The sequence below is a fragment of the Cetorhinus maximus genome, chromosome 11 (assembly GCF_964194155.1).
Source record: "Cetorhinus maximus chromosome 11, sCetMax3.hap1.1, whole genome shotgun sequence".
NCBI classification, from domain to species: domain Eukaryota; kingdom Metazoa; phylum Chordata; class Chondrichthyes; order Lamniformes; family Cetorhinidae; genus Cetorhinus; species Cetorhinus maximus.
The window spans coordinates 6,198,554-6,219,279 of NC_135889.1; the positions used below are offsets into that span (position 1 = coordinate 6,198,554).

The 20,726-nt window shown below is 43.2% G+C and overlaps 1 protein-coding gene across 2 annotated transcripts in view; it reads right to left on the reverse strand.

Annotated features, from left to right (window-relative positions):
* Positions 1–12,068, reverse strand: part of LOC144686346 (eIF5-mimic protein 2) — a 38,929-nt gene extending 26,861 nt beyond the window's left edge. For both annotated transcript variants that reach the window (XM_078551423.1, XM_078551421.1), the window contains exon 1: positions 11,949–12,068. The gene's annotated coding sequence lies outside the window, so the exon portion shown is untranslated. The remainder of the gene's footprint in view (positions 1–11,948) is intronic.
* Between the last annotated feature and the right edge of the window lie 8,658 nt (positions 12,069–20,726).

A 20,726-nucleotide genomic window follows, 5' to 3' on the forward strand; every position in this document is an offset into this window, starting at 1 on the left:
ATAGTATCCTGGGCTTTATTAATAGGGGCATAGAGTACAACAGCAGGGAGGTTATGCTGAATTTATATAAGATACTGGTTAGACCTCAGCTGGAGTAGTGTATATAGTTCTGGGATTATAGGAAGGACGTGAACACACGTTTACAAGAATGGTTCCATGTGATGACTAATTCTATCTCGAATAATTGTTTCTAGAATCTTGCCCACCACTGAAGTTAAAATGGCTAGTCTGTAATTGTTTGGCTTATCCATACAACCTTTTTTGAACAAGGACGTAATGTTTACAATTCTCCAGTCCTCTAGCACCACCCCTGAGTCTAGGGTAGAGTGAAAGATTATGGCCAGTGCAGAAGTGGTTTACAAGAATGGTTCCAGGGATGAGAAACTTCAGTTACGAAGATAGGTTGGAGAGGTTGGGACTGTTCTCCTTGGAGAGAAGGCGGCTAAGAGGACAGTTGATAGAGATGATGAAAATCATGAGGGGGCTGGACAGAGTAGATAGGGAGAAGCTGTTCCTGCTCGCAAAAGGATCAAGAACGAGAGGGCACAGATTTGAAGTGGTTTGCAAAGGAAAAAAAAGCTGGTGCAGACACGATGGGCCAAATGGCCTCCTTCTGTGCTGTTAAAATTCTGTGATTCTGCGAATTTCTACCCTTACTCCTCTGCAGCCTAAGATTCATCCCATCTGAACCAGGTAACTTAGCCATATTAAGTACTGCAAGTCTTCCTAGTACTTCCTCTTTATCCATTTTTAAACGCACCCAGTATCCTGACAGCCTCCTCATTTATCACACTTTGGTTGTCTGCTTCCTTGATGAACATAGATTCAAAGTGTTCATTTGGTACCTCAGCCATGTCTTCTGCCTGCACCTAAAGATCTACATTTTGGTCCCACCTGTCCTCCAACAACATTTTTACCTTTAATATGCCTATAGGAGAGTTCTGTATTTACTTCAAAGTTAATACCGGAGTATATCTGTGGTTCTTTGCCCCTCACTTTTTCACTTGTCTTGTCCTCTGATTTACTCTTGTATTATCAAGCTGACCTTTGCCATACACCCCCTTTTCTTGCTCTTTCCTACTCTTAACTCTTACAAATTAAAGTTTTGTAAACTTTCTGATAATGCATTTCCCTGGAGCATTCTGGCATAACATTAGGCACCAAGCCATGTAAGGAGGCTTGGTCAAAGGAGACGGGCTGTTAAAGAGGAAGACAAGGAAGAGAGGTTTAGGGAGAGAGGCTGAATGCATGACTGCCTACTAAGAAGTGATTCAAATCAGGAATGTTCTGCAGGCCAGAATTTGTGAAGTACATATCTAGGGGAGTGGGTGCAGGAGGGAAAGCAAGTCAGGAAGGAATTTCAAAACAAGGATGCAAGTTTAAAAATAGGGATTATTTGTCCCGGAGCCAATGCAGGTCAGCGAGCACTTTTAAAACATTTCCTCGATTCTACTAATAAATAGTAAACTGAGGGTACAGCAATTCCAGTATAAGTGAAAATCTATTTTGAGCGCAAAACTCAGAGAAGCAGTTTAACACCAAGTAGTTTCCAAAGGGTTAAAATAGGCCAAGTGACTGGCTGAAACAAGGTGTTCCCATTGATCTTGTAAAGAACAATTTTGTCATCACTGGATCAAAATCCATGAATTTCCTACTTACCTTTAGTGGCTTACCATCACCTTTTCAATGGTAACATGGAGAGGGCAATAAACATTAGCCTTGCTTGTGACAGTCAGATCACATGAATAGTAAAGGGAGTCTAAGCTAGCCCCGAGGACACCTTGGCTATACGCCTGTTGCTATTTAAAATTGTCACATTCTGCTGTACAGAAAAATCTGAATTTGTAGGTAGAGGCAGGTGACAGAAATAAAATACAACCCAATTTAGAATGTATAGCCATTTCAAGTTGTTGGGTCATTGGTAGCAGATACAGCTCAACATCATATAAAAAAGGACCCTATCTTTCAACAATTCTGTGGCTGCAGAATCACACAACTGTCGTTCTCCCCTCCACCACCAACGCTCCCAACTTGTGAATTTATTGTTAGCAAACATGCTAGAGAGAACTGCTTCCCTCTTTTGTGGAGAATTGAAACTAACCTGATCAGGTGAAATGGTAAAAATTTTAACAAATAATACAATCCCAGAACAGCTGTAATCATCAATAGCTCCACTTTGAGAATTTCAGCGACAGTTATCAACAGCCTGAAACAACACTTTGTCAGTGCTTCTTTGTAACAGGTTAGGCCTTTTTCCATTTAATTTTTGCAATCAAGTGACTTCATTAGTATTTTAACTGTTTACTCAATTAAACCAAATTTAAAAAGCATTTATTTTAAACAAATTTGTTTTTTAATGCGAGGGAATGTGTTTGAAAAATGTTCTCCTTTAAGTGATCAGTTCTAAAATTAATTTACTAATAACTTTCTTAAAAATATTCGACTGCAATAGTTCAGCTAATTTTTGATTGTAATTATAGTTGATTATTTTTCTCTATAAAAATTTTGATTATACTTACATTACTAAGTGTTATAAACTTATTTTTATATGCATCAGGTGCACCAGTTACAGCACCTATTTTTGGAACATTTGATACAGGCAGTTCAAGTCCCACTTCAGGACTTAATGGCCACTGAAGGCGTGTTCATAACATGGCCAAACAGGTTGATTATCAGCCTGTAAATCCTTCCAATATGCTTGATGGCAGGTGTTAAGAGCGGGAGAGTTGCCTGGTCAGCCATACTGCAGAGGGCAACGGCAAACCCCTTAAATACTTTGATAAAAGCAAAATACTGTGGATGCTGGAAATCTGAAACAAAAACAGAAAATGCTGGATAAACTCAGCAGGCCCGACAGCATCTGTGGAGAGAGAAAAACAAAGTTAATGTTTCGAGTGAATATGGCCCTTCTTCGGATACTTCAGATACCTTAAATACTTTGCCAAGTTTAATCATGGACCAATCCAATGGAAGTCTATGGCCACCACACCCACTTAGGGAATGGTACCTGAAGGAGAAATTGGCCTTACGACGCTGCTTCCAGGGGTTCTGATAATATGGTTGAAATCTAGAGAGATTGCATTAGATGAATATAAACATTTGACTGATCAGCAGAGATCTATAAATAATGGTGGATAAATCTACAAAACCAACCAAGCTAAAATCAAACAGAAAATGGTAACAGGAGCAGGCCATTCAACCCTCAAGGCTGTTCATCATTCAGGGAGATCATGCCCGATCTGAACTCAATTTACCACCATTAAGAACATAAGAACTAGAAGCAGGAGTAGGCAATTCCACCCTTAGAGTCTGCCCCACCATTCAGTACGATCATGGCTGATCTCATTTCGGCCTCGACTCCAATTTCCCGCCCTCTCCCCATAACCTTTCAACCGGTTACTAATTAAAAATCTGTCTATCTCCTCAAATTTATTCAGCGTCCTGGCATCCACTGCACTCCAAGTGAATTCCGCAGATTCACAACCTTTTGAGAAAAGTAATTCCTCATCATCTCTGATTTAAATCTACCACCCCATTGCCTAAAACTATGGCCTCTCGTTCTAGAATGCCCAAGGGGAAACATCCACTCCACGTCTACTTTGTCTAACCCCTTTAGCATCTTATATACCTCAATTAGATCTCCTCTCATCCTTCTAAACTCTAGCGAATATAGGCCTAAACTGCTCAATCTCTCCTCATAAGACAAGCTCCGCATCTCTGGAATCAATCTAGTGAACCTCCGCTGAACCGCCTCCAATGCAACTACATCCTTCCTCAAGTAAGATGACCAAAACTGTGCACAGTACTCCAGGTGCGGTCTCACCAATGCCTTGTACAGTTGCAACAACACTTCCCTATTTTTATGCTCTATTCCTTTAGTAATAAATGCCAAAATTCCATTTGCCTTCCTTATTACCTGCCGTACCTGCATACCAGCTTTCAGCGATTCATGCACGAGGACACCCAGATCCCTCTGCACTGAAGCATTCTGAAGTTTATCTCCATTTAAATAAATTTTATTCTTCTATTGGTTCCACATCTCTTAATAACTTTGGCTAACTAAAGTCTACAACCTCAGTTTTAAAACTAATTGTTTCAGGTGTCTATTCTTACAATTAGAAGGTTTATAAAAGTATATTTTAGGACTATACCTTAAACTTAAATGAAGAGGGTCATGTGACCTGCTCTGCAGTCTGCCTGATAGTATTTCTGGGCAGTTTGATTGTTGGAGATGAAAGGAAGGTTTAGATTGTTTTACTGAGAAGGTGCAAGGTATTTACACTTAGAGACTGCTGCCATCATCTCTGAGTTTGCAATGAGTGGGCACTGAGTCTCTCAAAGTCCCAGGAAGATGTTCCAGGAATCAGGTTGTAAACAGTTTCTAAGATGAAACAGAGTTAGGATCAAAGACAGCTAATCAGCAATTCTATCAAGATACAAAGACAACATATGTTGCCATCGGAAAGAGTGCAGAAGATGACTTTTTTTTTAGATTAGGTTACAAATTTCCCTACAAATCAATGAATGTCACAAACAGATAGCAGAGGTTATGGGTGGTCAACAGAGAGAAAAAGATGTTTGACTTTGCGAGTTACCACTGTGGGAGGCGGGCAGTTTCTAGCTGAAGAGATGCACCTTGCATTTTTCTATGGATTCCAGGAAATTTGTCCTGGCACAGCCAGGAGGAAAGAATCATCATCAGAAAAGGCTTTACTGCTGATGGTGGATTTAAGAAGTTCTCTGAAAGCTGAGGAAAGCACCTGGAGATAGCCATCCTTAAGTTGTTACTTGACGGAGCAGGGATATGGGAACCCATCGGAAGCTGGGAACAACTGTGGGCTGTTTGATATAAGGGCTGTAATTCCATGGAGGGTAAAATATGTAATAAATATAAAAGGAGAATGTTTCTCTCTGTAGTTTAACTTGCCACAAAAGGTAGAGTGTTTAGTCAATAGCATTTTAGTCATTTATTAAAGGAGAAGTTTAAAATGTAAATCTTGCTGTTGTGTTATTCTTTCAGCTGTCAACTGGAAGTTCAAATCGCTTTAAAAGTTATAGACCTCTACGGGGATTGTAACACTATTTCTTTTTGTGGGAAAGTGCCCTTTGTGTGAAGAAGTATTTAACTTCTCTCCTGAATACCCTGGCTCTAATTCTAGTTATATCCCTTGTCCTATAACTCTCACCAATGAGGAGGAAAAAATTCTCTACCTACACATCAATTTCTTTCAAAATCCAAAAAACCTCAATCAAATCACCCAATTTTCTATATTTCAATGTTTAGTTTATGCAAATTCTGCTCATAATTTACCCTTGTAGCCCCAGCAACCTTTTGATGAATCTATGCTGCAATTCTTGCAAGGACCATATATTCCAAAAATGTGATGCAAAGAACTGTATGCAGTACTCTAATCTGGGCTATGCACAGCTGTAGCAAAACTTTTGTATTCCAACACTCTACTTATAAAGACTAACATTCCACTAGCCTTTGATTTTTTTTTTTAATTTCTGACCCCTGTAATTTAGTGATCTAGGTACATAGACCTCTAAATCTCATTGGACCTCCAATGTTTTAGCTTTTCACCATTTAAAAGCTCAGATCTACAGTTTACTGCTCCAAAATGGATAACTTCACACTTAGCTGAGTTGAAATCTGTGTTTTGCCCACGTAATCTATCAATGTGTCTTTGCAATTTTATGCCACCAGTCACACTAATTATTATGCCACCAAGCATTGTGTCAGCAAAGTTGGATGAGTCTTCGTTATCCATAGCGTTTTTTAAAAATAGTAAATATAGGCTGCGGAACAGATCCTTGTGGGGCACCTTTGGTCATGGCCAAACAATTAATATTCTATAATAATTAATAACCCTATTTTATTTGCCAAATAGTAATCAATTTTCCATTCCTTCATCTTGACCTTCAATTAGTTAAGTTCTTTTATTTCCTAAGAATGAGCTGAATTCCCTTAACCTTCCCTCATGCTTTGTTTCCTCACCCGTGCAAGCATCTTTCAATATCTGGGGTATATCAGGGTTCCATAAAACATGCCAGGATTTGGAATGCTCTGTTTGTCTACAAAAGTCACTGCAGTTCAGGTTCATTGTCTTAAGTACATGTGTACATAACCATTACCCTAGCTCTATGTTATCTACCACCTAATGAATCAATTTCATGAGCTTTTAAATTTAACTACATCTCTTACACGGAAACTTTATTGAATGCCAGCTGGAAATTCTCCCATCTACATTTTTTCGATAAAAGAATAAAATGAGGTGCTGGATTGTATAAAATCAGAACTGTTGTATTTCTGCTGTACAAAGTATGAACAAACCACATCAATATATACCAGAAGCTTATAAATAGCACTTGATCACATCTCAAAATACTTCAAACAATGGACCTGAACTGCAGGGACTTTTATGGACAAACATTAGAGCACTCCAAATCCTGACATGTTTTATGTAGTCCTGATTATCCAAAATATAGACAAAGGGATGTAGGGGAGGGAACAGCAAAACATGAGGGAAGGTTAAGGAAGTTGGGTTCATTGTTTCCAGGAAATAAATGTATTTAATTGAAGGTAGATATGAAGAAAACAGAAAGGTTGATTGCCATTTGGCAACGGTTTCAAACAGTAGGATAATTTTGTAGTCTTTAGCTTGAATAAATGAAGAAAATTCAGATAGAAAGGCAGTACTGGGACTAAATTACCAGGCAAGGCTACTGCAGAAAACAGGATAGTTGCTCTTCAAGAGGATGCTCTTAAGCATGTATATAGCACCTATCAAAATGTTGTCAAAGCATTTCACAATTATGTTCTGAAATACCACTAGACAGACATCTTTCTGGAGAAAATATAATGCACTATGTGAGGTGGTGATTCAAAAAATAACCTGATTGTTGGATCAACTAGCCTTCTTTTATTTAAAAAAATCCTTTTTTTCCCCAGTTATTTTCCTGCCTCCATTCCAACCTCAAGCTGCAGGAGATGCACAACAATAACCCTGAAAATTCCCAACCTTGTATAGGTCAATCATTTATTCATCTCAAAGCTGAAATCAAGGGGAGACTTATATCATTTAAAAACTGATCAACTCCTGACTTAAGTCAGATCTCACAAATGTCCAAAACGTCTGATCTCCTTGCTGCTATACCACTTCAGAGGCAACAAGGGGGCCATCCCAGAACACCTTCACAGTAGTTTCTTCAATTGCCTCCCCCACATATGAAGACCTGACAGGTAGCTGATGTTAGTATATACTATTATATGCTTTATGCACAACTACAGGTAATGACAGTCTCCAACAAGAAAGAGACCTCCCACTGACATATTCATTGGCATCAACATCCACCATCAACACCCTGGAGGTTACCAAAGACCAGAAATATTATCCGAGCAGCTACTTAAACACTGTGGCTACATGAGTAGGTCAAAGGTTGAAGTTCCACAGAGTAACTCACCTTCCAACTCCCCAAAGCCTGTCCACCATCTACAAGTCACAAGTCAGGAGTGTGATGGAACACTCCCCACTTGCCTGGATGAGTGGGACCATCAACACTCAAGAAGCTCAATACTGTCCAGGACAAAGTAACCCATTTAACTGACACCCTATCCACTATTTTAAGCATTCATGTTCTTCATCATTGGCACATCGTGCTGAAGTGCTCATCATCTGCAAGGTGCACTGCAGGAACTCACGAAGGCTTCTTAACAGCACGCCCTCCACCTAAGGAGAAGAGCAACAGGTACATGGGAATCCCGCCACCTTCAAGTCACTCACTATCCTGTCTTGGAAAAATATCCACTTCCCTTCACTGTCACTGGGTCAAAATCGTGAACTCCCTCAACAGCACAATGGGTGTAACTCCATATAAGCCACAGCAGTTCAAAAGCAAACTCAGCATCACCATCTCAAGGGAAATTGGGGATTCCCAGTAGCTGCTGGCTTTGCCAGCAATATCCACATCCCATGAATGAATTACAAAAAATGCAGTTACATTGCAGCTTTAAAATAAAAAATTACTCCAAGGCACTCCAGAAATAATAAACGGACCCCAAACAAGTCCAAAGAAGAAAATATTAAACGAGGTAACAAAAAAGTCTGTTAAAGAGGGGGAATTTTAAGGAAGGGTTAAAGGTAAAGGTGGGAGTGTGGTGGAGAGGTGGATGGATTTAGGGAAGAAATCCCAGAGTGTACAGTTTAGATGGCTGAAGGTATGACGACAAATGGTGGGACATGAAGGGGGGAAATACTCAGGTGGCTAGTCAGGGGAAAGGAGAGTTTAGGGTTGGGCAAAAGAGCTTAGAAAAACACGAGGAAAGGCCATGAACAGATTTGAAAACAAGAATAATCCATTTTATACTGAGGCATTGAAGACCCATGGGCCAAATATTTTTCAGCGAGGAGGGGGGGTTTTGGGTGCGCAGAACTTGGCACAGGACAGGATAAACACTTTGTGCGAGAAGTTCACGAAGGGTATAGGATGGAAAGTAGACCAGAACAGCATAGTGACAGTTCAGTCTAGAGGTGACAAAGTCATGGATGAGCATTTTACATCAGACAGGCTGAAGAAGGAGCAGAGACAAGGCATTTTGTTACAAAGGTGAAGTAGGCAGTCTTTGCAGTAAACAGCTTGGGAAAAATTCAAACCAATTCTCAGGTAATGGTAGAGCTGCTAAATGACATTTTACACAATTCTATATTCCTGTGACGAATGGTAAATTGTACAAAATACCGTGATAATTACAATTCTTGGAAAGAGGAGGAAATATCAAAATGGTGCTCCAAGTCCAGATGATATCCACTCAAACTTGATTAAAGAAATGGGACAGATGCTCGAGGACCCTTCATCTATATCTTCAATAGGTTTAGGAATTCCTCAGACTGGAATTTTATAGAAAAATGCTTGCATTTTTTGTAACCCCCTTTTTAAAAAGTTACTCAGGCACAAAAAAAATTGGCCCATGTGAGGTGGTGGTCCAAAGCTGGACCTTAAAGGAGAATGGTGGAAGTTTATGGAGAGAATCCAAGAAGTTGGGACTCTAGATAGTTAAAAAAGTCAGTGCTAGAGCAAAAGTGAGTGGGAATTGGAAATGGCCCACTCACCTGGAGCATCTAAATCTCTTTTGCATCAGATTGCACTCTATTTTCTTAACGCTTAAATAAATCATCTTGCAAACTTATTGGCCTAATATATTTATCAAGGTACTTTGTACAATTTACTGGCTGATATTTTCTTTGAAATAAAAGAGACAAATCAGAGGCAGGGAACCATAGGTCAATCATGACACATTTATGGAGGATGTTTGAAGGGATCTTAAAAGATACCCGTCATCACTTTACAAGTGAAGGAGCCATTCGACATACTCAACATGGCTTCTAGAAAAGGAGTTTATGCATTAACTTTTTTGTATTAAATGATTTTTTAAGTGAATAAGGGAAACCCAGTAGACAGTGTCTATCCAAGTTCCAGGAAATTTTTTCATAAAAGTACCACACACAAGGTGACTTCACAAATATAGGATCTTGTGGTATCAATGGGAATTAGCTCCAATCCTATAGCTAAAAAGTTGTAGTCGATAAACACGGATTAGGCTAGAAATAGATTACTAATGGTGACCCCCCCCCCCCCCCCCCCCGGGACCAGTCCTAGGCCCACTGTTGTTCAGCTTTTAATCAATGGCCAGGCCAATAAGTTTGCAGGATGTTTTATCTAAACGTTAAGAAATTAGAGGCATGAATCCGATGCAAAAGAGATTTAGATGCTCCAAGTGAGTGGGCTATTCACAACTCCTACTCACTTTTACTCCAGCACTAACGTTAACCATCTAGAGCCCCAACTTCTGAGATTCTCTCCATAAGCTTCCATCCCTTTCCTTCTTTAAGGTCCAGCTTTGCGCCACCTCCTAACTTGTGGTGATTCTTCTATTGTCTGAGTAACTTTAAGAAAAGGGCGATTACAAAAATAAATGCAAGCTTTTTTTTCAGTTTTTTTTGACGAGATGGTCCCTTAAGATAGCGGGACAGGTAGATAAGGTGGTTAAGAAGGCATATGGGATACTTGCCGAGGAATAGAATACAAGAGCAGGGAGGTTATGCTGGGAACTGTATAAAACGCTCATTAGGCCACAGCTAGAGTATTGCGTGCAGTTCTGGAATCCGCATTATAGGAAGGATGTGATTGCACTAGAGAGTGCAGAGGCGATTTACCAGGATGTTGCCTGGGCTGGGGAGTTTATGAGGAGAGATTGGATAGACTGTGGTTATTTTCCCTGGAGCAGAGGAGATTGAGGGGGGGACATGATTGAGGTGTATAAAATTATGAGGGGCATAGATAGGGTAGACAGGAAGGAACATTTCCCCTTGGTGGGGGGGGATCAATAACTAGGGGGCATAGATTTAAGGTAAGGGGCAGGAGGTTTAGAGAGGGCGTGAGGAAGAATTTTTTCACCCAGAGGGTGGTGGGAATCTGGAACTCACTGCCTGAAAGGGTGGTAGAGGCAGAAACCCTCATAACATTTAAGAAGTATTTGGATGTGCACTTGCGATGCCATGGCATACAAGTTTATGGGCCTAGTGCTGGAAAATGGGATTAGAATAGTTAGGTACTTGTTTGATCGGCGCAGACTCGATGGGCCGAAGGGCCCTTTTTCTGTGCTGCAGGCCTCTATGACTGAATGGCAGTTCTATTCACCCTCCCTTCTTATCCACTTGCTGCTCCACCCTGAACCAACCCATCAACAGGAAATGAACTAGGACAAGGGAGGGGATTATTGCACAGGCACAGTGTTGATCACAAACTCCCTAAGGACAGAGCCTGCCCCCCCACCCCACCCCAAACTAAAACTTCAAAACCAACACAGAGAAACACAATTTCCCTTTTCTGTTCAAGACCCAGTCTCCCAGCTTGGCAAGTAAAAAAAAGCCAGTGACTTGAATCAACAACCTCTCCCTACAGATGCTGCCAGGCCTGCTGAGTTACCCCCAACCCCACCCCACAAGCCACCCTCCCCACCCCCACAAGCCACCCCCCCCAGCCCCCACAAGCCACCCCCCCAGCCCCCACAAGCCACGCCCCCAGCCCCCACAAGCCACCCCCTGTTTTTAAATCCTTCACATCGTTAAGTTCTGGAAAAACACCTCCTGCCCCCACCACCAATTCACCCACCGTGGTGGGTGTACCTCTCAATGAGGGAGGGGGCAGGAAGGGCCCAGACTAGGCTGGTCAGGGAAGCACATGGCCATGAAAATAAATAAATAAATATATATTTTTCCCCCCATACACACGGAACATACATGTCTATGTGCACATGTGTACATGCGCATACATATAATACATACACACACACCCCTATAGATATATAATACAGACAAGTTAAAACTCAAGTCTACTGAGGAAAAATGGCCCGTCAGCCATTTTGTTAAAGTCAGAGTGAAGACACTGGGAGATATGGGGGGGGGGGGGGGGGGGGGGGCTCACACACACACACCCCCGAGCGGAAAGGGGGGGTGGCCCCGATGGTCGAGGCCTTGCCGCAGGCCGGCCCGGAATCCCCTCCCCTCCCCCACACCCACTCCCAGGCCACGTCGCTCGCCGCGCGCACCACCCCCCCCCCCCCCTCCTCATATCCCATGTGCCGGTTCCAACAGGAACAAACCGCCGCCCGTGCCGAAGCGCGAGCGGCTTCCAACCGCCACCCGGCGCGCGAGGGCCCAGGCTTGAGGAGGAGGCTCGCGCTGCCCTCGCCTCGCCTCAGCTCACCTCACATCCCCTCAAACCAACCCACACCCGGCGATGGACGGCAAGAGTGCGTGCATCTCTCAAACCGTAGCCAGAAAAAGGTCGGGGTTATTTTTTTTTCCCCTACCCCATATATTTATTTATATATGTATAGATTCGGCGTCTATATATATTTATATATGTTTAAAAATATATAAACTCACCGAGATAAATACTGCTGTGAAAGTCAGTGACACGCAAAGAGACTTGGGTCTAACGTTCAAATGGTGTCCGGCAGTAAGAATCTGAGCTGACTGCGCATGCACAGTGTTTCCACCCCCCCCTAACCCGGGGCCTGGACTATTCCACTGCTTGTACAGGGGAGGGGAGGGGAGGTGGGGGAGTACAGATGCTGATAGTACAATCCAAGCGGGTTACAAACCATTCATACGCGGGGGAGTGTGGGCGGGGGGGAAATCTCAGGTGATGCATCATTGGGAACCGGGGTTTAAATCCGTGCCACACCGCGCTACTGGTTTTATTTTATTTTTTTCAACGTGTGTCTTATTTAACCCGAACGGTTTCCTCCTGTGAAAAGTCACTTTTTACTTTATTCCGCACTGGCCGTCAACCCTCTCTGGTTCAGCCCCTTGGTTCCGCCCGCCGGCGCCTGACGTCGCCCCGCGTAACCTGACTGTTGACGTAAGAAAACGTGAAAACAAAATACGGCGTCCCGCGTGCGTCAGAGGTAGGGGGCGGAGTGTGATTGAACAATGCGTTGCAGCAAGGTTGGGCGTGTGCATGTGCTACTGCTGTTCACTACAGTAGCACCACAAGGGAGTAAAGGCATGAGTAAAGCCCTCCTTATTCATCACTGCAGAAAATACCTCCCATTGTAGCGTCCAGCTGTGTAGCCTTTTTATTTTTTGCTTTCACTCCTCCACCTGGATGGCCAGAGGGGGGACAGGAGGAGGCCACTCGACCCTTCTAGCCCTTCAGTGAGATGGTGGCTAGTCTGCAGCCCCTGCCCCCACATCCTTTTGGTGAACAAAAGCCTATCAATAAAAGCAAAATGCTGCAGATGCTGGAGATCCGAAGCAAAACCAGAAAGCGCTGTAAAATCTCAGCAGGTCCGGCATCATCTGTGCAGAGAGAACAAGGGTTAACGTTTCGAGTCCAATGTGACTTCTTCAGAACACCTACCAATCTCAGCTTTAAAATGGGCAATCAATCTGGGCCAAATGGCCTCCTCCTGCACTGTAAAGACTATGTGATCCAATTGCTGTTTGCAGAAGAGAGTTCCAAACCTCCACCACTTGAGATGCGTGCCACACACTTCCTGGCGCCAGGTCCTCAGCATAGCATTTGCCTGAATATTAGATTGTGTCTGCTGTTTCCCTGCTTCAAGTATTTATTCAACTTTCCCTTTAGAGATGCACAATGGTCTCTACCTCCCACCACTCCCTGAGGCAGAGTGCTTCAACGTAAAAAGAAAGTCTTACATTTGTCAGGAAGATATAATAATTGTCATAACGCTATTTATTGTAAAATGGTGGTATCTGTGTCTATATGAGCCTGTGTGTGAGTGAGAGACGTAGTTAGATTAAGGGCAGCTGGGCTGGAGGCTTTGAGGTAACAAAAGATGAGCTAGGTTTGAAATGTTAAGTAGGTAAACGGGGAAGTTTAAAATGTAAGAGGTAAATGGACATTTGCATTTTAAATAAACCGGATTAGTTTGGATTCAAAGAGAGGGAGTGAAATGTTACACCTAGCCAGGGGAAGTTCAGACAGTCTTTATTTTTCCCAAAGATTGCTGGTAAAACTTAGTACTATGAGAGATTTTCATTATCAGAAAGGTAAAGTCCAAAGACATAGTGAAACAATGGGACTTTGCATTCAAAGTGGAAAATATGTATAAAGGAGTGAAGGCTGTGTGTAAGGGTAGGCATTTTTAAAATCTAACAAGTGTAAAAAGCCTTCAGCATCTACACCTCAAGCTGCTGTTTTCAAAGAACTAAAGTTAAGAAAACTCACTTTGAACTCGACTGGTTCAAAGTATTGTGTGTGTCACCTTGCCTGGGTCTTTTAAAATCTGTGTGTCTTACTGTTGCCTTAACAAAAGTGTAACTGGGAGTCAGATTATTAGGGGATTTAGAAGTTATCATAGCAGTAATTTATAGATGAATGCATGTACTTAAAATAATTTCTTCTATTAATAAAGGTTTAATTTAGTTTTGTAAGGAACCTATAAAGCTTGGTGGTCTTATTACTACTGAATTCAAGGCACACATCTCAAAATTTATACAAATTGCAAAACAAGTTGCTCCCTCTGGGATTTGAACAACTCAGCATTTACCAATGGCTGTGCCATAACACATTTATATATTGTTATGGCACAGCCAATGGTAAATGCTGAGCTGCTCAAATCCTAAAGGGAAACTTGAAACACCTCAACTGTTTTTCAATTTGTATAAATTTTGAGATGTGTGCCTAGAATTCAGTAGTAATAAGACCACCAAGTATTATAGGTTCCTTACAAAACTAGATTAAACCTTTATTAATAGAAGAAATGATATTAAATACATACATAAATCTATAACTTACTACTATGATAATTTCTAAATCCCCTAGTTAATCTAACCCCCAGTTACACTTTTGTTAAGGCAACAGTAAAACACATAGATTTTAAAAGACCCAGGCAAAGAAACGCAATACCCTGGACAATCCAATTCAAAGTGAGTTTCCTTAACTTCAGTTCTTTGTAGACAGCAGCTTGAGGCTGAGATGCTGGAGACTTTTTTCACACTTGTTAGATCTTAGAATTCCTTCCCTTGCACACAGCCTTCTCTCCTTTATCCATATTTTCCCCTTTGAATGCAAAATTCCCATTGGTTCCTTATGTCTTTGGACTTTATTTTGATTTTTAAAAAATCTATCATAGTAGCAATTTTACCAGTAATCTTTGGGAAAAATAAACACACTGTTTCTTAACTTCTCCTGGCTAGGTGAGCATTTCACCCCTCCTTTGAAATCAATCTAGCCTGGTTTATTTAAAAATGCAAATGTTCCCTTTACACCAATGTTTACCTACTTAACATTTCAAACCTAGCTCATCTTCTGTTACATCAAAGCCTTCAGACCAGCTGCCTTTAATTCAATTAACTCACAAACACACGCACACAGAAATAGACCCATAGACACAGACCTCACTATTACTCTACAATGAATTGCAATAACATTATGAAAATTATTGTATCTTCCTGACTAGTTATTGTATCTTCACTTTTCCAGACCCACCAGGCATCCTAAGGCATTTTAAAGCCAAAATATGTTTGAAGTGTTGTAGGAATCACAGCAGACAATTTGCACACAGCAAACTCTCACAAACAGGAATGTGATAGTGACCAAATAATCTGTTTCTGTGATGTTGATTAAGGGATAAATTTGGGTCGGAACACCAAATCTTCTTCAAAGTAATGTGGGATCTTTCACATTGACCTGAGAGATAAATGAGTCCTCAGTTTAATATCACATCAAAAAACAACACCTCTGACAGTGCAGCTCTCCGTCAGTACTGCACAGTCAAGATGTTTATGTATAAAAACCAGTGAAACTCGAACGCACAACCTCCTGGCTCAGGAGCGAGTGCTCTAATTGAGCCAAAGCTGATGTTTTAAACAGCACTCTGCATAAAACATTTTTCCTAACCTCTCCCCTGTAGGCAATTTTAAATTGGTGAAGCCACCTCACTGATTTCCCTAACCTGAGGAAATAGTCTTTCCCTAATCAGTGTTTCAAAATCTTATATAACTTTTAAAAATATTGTATTGCCTCTGTTCCAGTAGAAATCCTCTCTCTTCAAAATTCCTCTGATAATGAAGCCGTCCATGTCCACATGCAGCAAGAGCTAGATAACATTTAGGCTTGGGCTGGTAAGTGGCAAGTAAGATTCACACCACATAATGACCATCTCCAACAAGAGAGAATTCAATCATATCCCCTTGACATTAATTGGGAGTAACATCATTGAATCCCCCATAATCAACATTCTGCAGGTCACCATTGACCAAAAACCCAACTAGATCACATACATTTATGGCAAGGCTACTAGAGCAGGTCAGAGACTGGGAATTCCATAGCTTACACAGCAGCAGCTTCCAAACCCGGGAGACCCACCACCTACGAGAACAAGTTTAGAAGGGGCATGGGAACGCCATCATCTTCAAGTCACACACCATCTCGAATTGGACATATATCACCACTCCATAATCGCTGGGTCAAATTCCATCTCGAATTGGACATATATCACCACTCCATCATCGCTGGGTCAAATTCCTGGAACATCTGACCTATAGCATTGTGGGATCATCTTCGTCATGGGGACTGCAGCAGTTCAGGAAGACGGCTTGCCACCACCTTCTCCAACTTTGGATTGGCAACGAATTGATCTTTGCCATCGATGTTCATATCCTGTGAACGAATTTTAAAAATAGGAGCTCAAGTCTCCTCATAACTACAGTTTTCCAACCCGATATTGTTTGAATGGATCTACACATTACACTTTGCATGACTTTCATGTTGTTTGTATAACGGGGTACCCAAGACTGCACACACTATTTTAACTGCGGCCTAGCCAACATTTTATGTCAAATGATCATTACTCATTTGGTCTATGTGCCAATTTATTTGTTATTTCATAGCATGTGGGCATCACTGGCAAGGCCTGCATTTGTTGCCCATCCCTAATTACCCCTTGAACTGAGTGGCTTGCCAGGCCATTTTAAAGGGTGGTTAAGAGTCAACCACAATACTGTGGGTCTGGAGTCACAGGTAGGCCAGACCATGTAAGGATGGCAGATTTCCTCCCCTGAAGGACATTAGTGAACCAGATGTCAAACCCAAAGGCCCAGAACCTCCATTCCACAGGGGAATTGTAGAAGATGCGCTGGGGGACACCACTGAAGTCCTCATGCAAGCAAGTTTAAACTCCCAATGGGCAATTACCCTGCACTGGGAACCATCCTATACTCTGATTTAAATTGGAGAATTCAGATGTTACTTACTCACTTAGCAGAATAGCTACCCAGGAAATGTTAAAATTAAAACCACTTCCAACTCCTGAGTAACTATGGTACTGATTCCACTCCTCCCGACCTCCCATTGGACCCCCTCCCCGATCACCCCCAACCACTGACTACACTCCTGATCCCCCACCCCCCAACTATACTTTCGATCCCCCGACTACCCACATGATCCACGACTACCCTCCCACCCCCTGAATAGCTCCCCCATCCCCAAACTGCCCTCCCAATCCCCCAACTACCCTTCCACCCTTTGACTATGCTCCCGATTCTCTGACTACCTTTCCGCCCCTGAATACTCCCCAATCCTCCATCTACCCTCCCAATCCTCCGATTACCATCCCACCCCCCCGACTACCCCCGATCCCCTGCCTACCCTCCCAATCCCCTGACTATCCCACACCTCCCTGACTACCCTCCCACTTCTCCCCACTGATCCGACAACTAACCTCCAACTACCACACACCCTTCAACTACACTCCGGTCCCTGACTACCCTCCCGTCCCGCCGACTATCCCCTCCGATCCCCTGTCAGCCCTCCCAATTCCCCGACTATTCCACATCCCGCGACTACCTTCCCGCCCCCTGACTACCCTCCAATCCCCCGACTACCCTCCCAACCCCTGACTATTCCCTGATCCCCCGAAAACCCCCGACCTCCTGATCCCCCGACTATCCCCCAACTACCTCACACCTCCCAACTACCCTCCAGCCCCAACTACCCTCCCACCCCTCCCGAACACCCGACTACTCCCCAATCCCCCGACTATACTCCAACCCCCTGACTACCCCATTCCCCTGACTATACTCCCACCCCCTGACTACCCCATTCCCCCCAGCTACCCTCCCACCCCCTGACTATCCTCCCGAACCACACAGACCACCTGACCCTCCCTGACCACCCAACCTCCCCTCCCCCTGACCACTGGACACCCACCCCCTCCCCCCCACCCCCACCCCTGACTGCCCTAACCACTTACCTTGCACAGTTACTTTCTCCATAGCTTCTCAGGTGGCTGGGACCTACAGACGTACCTGCTTTACGGCAGCTAGTGCACTGGAAGGACTTCAGGAGCTGCCGTGCTGCACATTTCTCACCAGGCCCAGGTCGGAAGTCTGGGTGAGAAATGTGCAGCTTTAGTAAGTAAAAAGGAGCAGAGTGGCAGTCCGATGGTGACTGCCACTCTTCGGAAGTACTGCGCCAAAATTCTATTGATTTCTTACGCAACATCCTTTGGGTAAAAGATGTATTTGAACCCCCCTTGAACATGTGTATGCTCATCCACACCCTTCAATGTCTTTTCCATTAAGTATTCTACCATTGATTGCTCTTTTCCTCTCTATTGAAATGTAATACCTCACACATTAAACTGCAGATGCCACCAGCCTGCTCATCCTGCTAACCTGTCTGTCTCATCTTGAGGTAGTTTGCAGTCCCCTCACTGTTTCCCAGATATCCTACTTTAGTATCGTAGGCATATATATATATATTTCTATATGTTGTTGGCATCCTGCCATCTACGAGAGATGGGCACGCAGCAAAGAATCCATTTAGGTGGGTGTCTTCATTTGGTGCAACTTTGCTGATGGCCATGAAGGCCAATCCTTGAGAGGCAGGTTCTGCCACAAGTGCCACACACGAAGCTACCAGGTGCTGTTGTGGGTTGTTGTTTCCAGTGTTGGCGCCCGTTGCCAAGCTGCTGTAGCCACTGGTCATCATGGTGGTGAACGGCAGCTCCAAGGAGGTGTCGCCATTTCCCTCTTTTGCCTGCTAGTGACTCCCAAATGCGACGTTTAGGGCTTTTACGTCACGCTTGCAAGCATCCTTGAAGCAGAGCCTTGGGCATCCCACTGGTCATCTAGCTCCAACTACCTCACCATACGTGAGGTCTTTGAGTATGTGACCATCTTCCATCCTGCGAATGTGCCCATTCCACCAAAGCTGCTTCTGTTTGATTAGTGCCAACACATTTGGGAGCTCTGCCTTTGAGAGGACTGCCACATTCATGATCTTGTCCTGTCAGGATATACCCACAATGCACCGCCAACAGCAGAGATGGAAATTGTTGATAAAAACAAAAAGCTACTGCGGATGCTGGAAATCCAAAACAAAAACAGAATTACTTGGAAAAACTCAGCAGGTCTGGCAGCATCGGTGGAGAAGAAAAGATTCGACGTTTCGAGTCCACACGACCCTTCAACAGAACTGAAGTATAGTTAGGAGAAGGATGAAATATAAGCTGGTTTAAGGTGGGGGGCGGGGGGAGAGAAGTTGAGGGTGGGGTGGTTGTAGGGACAAGCAAGCAGTGATAGGAGCAGATAATCAAAAGATGTCACAGACAAAAGGATCAAAGAGGTGTTGAAGGTGGTGATATTATCTAAGAAAAGTGCTAATTAAGAATGGATGGCAGGACACTCAAGGTACAGCTCTAGTGGGGGTGGGGTGGAAAGACTGACAAGGTATTAGTTGTAGATTTAAAAATAATGGAAATAGGTGAGAAAAGAAAAATCTATATAAATTATTGGAAAAAAAAGGGAGGGGGAAGAAACGGGGTGGGGATGGGGGGAGGGGGAGTTTAAGATCTAAAGTTGTTGAATTCAATATTCAGCCCGGAAGGCTGTAAAGTGCCTAGTCGGAAGATGAGGTGCTGTTCCTCCAGTTTGCGTTGGGCTTCACTGGAACAATGCAGCAAGCCAAGGATAGACATGTGGGCAAGAGAGCAGGGTGGAGTGTTAAAATGGCAAGCGACAGGGAGGTTTGGGTCTTTTGCGGACAGACCGCAGGTGTTCTGCAAAGCGGTCGCCCAGTTTGCGTTTGGTCTCTCCAATGTAGAGGAGACCGCATTGGGAGCAACGAATGCAGTAGACTAAGTTAGGGGAAATGCAAGTGAAATGCTGCTTCACTTGAAAGGAGTGTTTGGGCCCTTGGACGGTGAGGAGAGAGGAAGTGAAGGGGCAGGTGTTGCATCTTCTGCGTGGGCATGGGGAGGTGCCATAGGTGAGGATTGAGGAGTAGGGGGTGATGGAGGAGTGGACCAGGGTGTCCCGGAGGGAACAACCCCTACGGAATGCCGCCGGGGGGGTGATGGGAAGATGTGTTTGGTGGTTGCATCATGCTGGAGTTGGCGGAAATTGGAAATTGTTGAGCTTCTTTTCTTGATAGCTGTAAGCCACCCATGTTTCACAGTCATACAGCAAGGTGCTGAGAACACAGGCTTTATAAACCACCAGCTTGGTTTTATCCCATGCGCATTTTGTGAGTTGGCCAAAGATAGTAGCTGCTTTGCCCATGTGTGTATCAAGTTCTGCATCAAGAGACAGATTGTCTATCACCATGGATCTGAAGTAGCAGAGTTTGTTAACCACTTCCAGTGGGATGTAATTTAGTGTGATCAGGGGCAGAAATGCAACAGCTTGTTCCATGACCAAGGTTTTCTTGGCGCTTATAGTCAGGGAGAACAAGTTACAGGCGTGGGAGAGACAAATATATTTATATATAGGTAAAGGAAATATTATTTTTTTCCTAATATTACTGTGGGATATTGTAAAGCAGGCTTGTGGGGTGTGTGTGTGTGTGAGACTAATTTAAGCAAACTGAAGACACTCAGACTGCAAGGTTTAAATCATCAAAAGGATTAGGTGTAAGCAGGCATTTTGAAATGGAAATGGATGAGCTAACATTTGCACTTGTAGATAAGTTGAGAGGCTGTTTGAATTTCAAAGGGGAATTAGAAGGTGCCAAGGAAAATGTTTGCATCTTGCAGGAGTTCATAGGTAAACAAGCAGTGGGGATATCATGTTTTATTGAACCAAAAGCAAAGCAAAGATGGAAACATGAAAGAAGTTTATATTCTGGGAAAAGTAACTTGCAAAGAAAGATTGAAACAAAGTATTTACAGATCAAAAAGGGAGAAAACATAT